The sequence below is a fragment of the Dipodomys merriami genome, unplaced genomic scaffold, assembly GCF_024711535.1.
Source record: "Dipodomys merriami isolate MVZ:Mamm:240054 unplaced genomic scaffold, mDipMer1.0.p SCAF_26, whole genome shotgun sequence".
Classification (NCBI taxonomy): Eukaryota; Metazoa; Chordata; class Mammalia; order Rodentia; family Heteromyidae; genus Dipodomys; species Dipodomys merriami.
In genome coordinates, this window is record NW_027204048.1 from 3,531,083 (window position 1) to 3,533,267 (window position 2,185).

Here is a 2,185-nt window from a genome sequence, read left to right on the forward strand (position 1 = left end):
TCTGAATTATTACAAATCAAACCTTGAATATGTAGAGAACCTATCATTCTCAATGTTAAGCATTATGCATTGCAATCATCACTGCTGATTCCTAAAAACATCACACTAAGGAAAAAGGACAAGTGTCCCTTTTAGCTCTACAACTGTTTAGGATTAGAATGGATTTACTATTAAGAAATCATTAACATTGTTTCAAATGGGTGCACTGAGACATTTGGGGATTTATTAGTCAGGATTTGCTAGTTACTATGTCATTTACCAAGTAATTTACCATCCCTGAGCTGTCATTTTTTTTCTACTGAGAAAATGAGCATGATACCTGCTTGCCTTTGTGAAAGTCCATGGAAATTACTGGGAGTACAGTGCTTTGTATGTACATTATGCACAGTTGATGTTAATGTAGAGAGGACAAGTCCTATGCAGCTGTTACTATCAATGGAGTTTATTGGTAGTGTTACCCCCAAAATGTCTTAGTTAACTTCCTTTAAGCTTTTGAAGAAGCTTCTACCAAGGAACCATATTAACATTCTAGGAAAAACCTTTTCATTGACACTTCTGGTAGGTTTCAGTCTAAGTACACATAAGGATATTCAGTCAATTATGCCATTTTACAAAGAGGATAGCTGTTCTTTGGCCCTGTTCCCAAAGACTGCTCATTCATAAAGAAAATAGTAGAGACAGGCAGGGAAGCCTTGTTAAAAGCTTGTTGTGTTTCAGCAGTTCTGACCCCCTGGCTCTGCCCCTTCCCTTGTTGTTCTCCCTTCCCTCCCCTACCTCATTCCCTAATTTCTGATACTCTTGGGTCAGAGGGCATTTATCGCTTATGCTATGAGTTAAGTCCACTTCCCATTCATGTACCAACATCCCTGAGATAATCAACTTAATAAAGAGTTGATTCTGGCCCACAGCTTTGGAGGATTTGGCCTCAATCCTTTTGGGCCTGTGGAGAGTGAGTACATCATGTGGCAGAACCAACTCCTCACCTCTTGCCTTCAGAAAGTAAAAGGACTACCTCTATAGGAAAGAGCAGGGTTATACTATCCCCTTTTAAGCATAAGTCCTCAATGACTGGAAGGTCTTCCTCAAAGTCTGACTTCTTAAAAGATTCCAACACTTCCCAATAGCACTATTCTGAGGAGATATTCCAGATGTGAACTAGCATGCTGTAATCCCTCTTAAGTTACAGCTTTCTCTAACACCCAGATTTGTGGGAGTCATATAACTGATTCAAAATTGCTGGATTGGGTAAGACCATTTGCAAAACTTTTTAGGTAGAGTTAGGAGATATAGGATCAAAAAATGGGTAAAATGTACTCATTATCTTGCCCATGTAATTGTAACCCCTCTGTACAGTACGTTCACAATAAAAAAAAATAATTTAAAAAAAGAGAAAAAATGGGTAAAAGATTGAAATAAAAGGAAGAAATTGATCCTGATTTGAAAACACTAAGAAGCTTTGTCAAAGGATGTATGGTGTATGTCATTAGTTTGTTATTGAAAATAATTTATATTTAGTTTAAATTATTTAAAATAAGTCCTATAATATGACCACTAAAATAAACTGGGGTGTTATGTAAGTTTTTATACTTACTTTGGTTTTACAAGTGCTGAAAAATGAATTTTTAGCCTTAATTAGTTGTTAGTCCACCGGGAGGCAGTACAGGCTAAAAGAAACAAAATGAGTATTCAGTATTCTCAAAACTAAATAGAAATGTAAAAGAACTATTCTCCAGGATAGTTCTAGAGAATAGATAAGTATTTTCTAGAAGAGACAGAGCTGGGACGTTTGTCTCTTGAGAGTGAAAATGTCTGAGCGAAAGCAAAATTTTCAAGCAGTGTGTCAGACTTCGAAGATAGTAGGATATGTGGAGTAAAAGTCAAGGCTACAAACAGTAAAAAGGGCTCAGGTAATAACTTGATCATAGAGGAACAAACAGGAAAGTTCCCTGAGTAAATACACAACAGGAGGAAATACACATCATGCATGGGAAATGAAGCAACAATGTGGGCAGGGAGCTTGGCAGGCCTGGCAAGTGAGGGTGGGGCTCTGGGCAAGCCCTCTTCAGACAGCCCCTCCCCCACCCTCAGAAACCTTCTGTGACTCTTCCTTGCACTGTGATGCAGGCCAGGGGTTATAGATGAGCCCTGCACTTTCAGAACCCAGTTGCCTCAGGCAGCCGTAAGA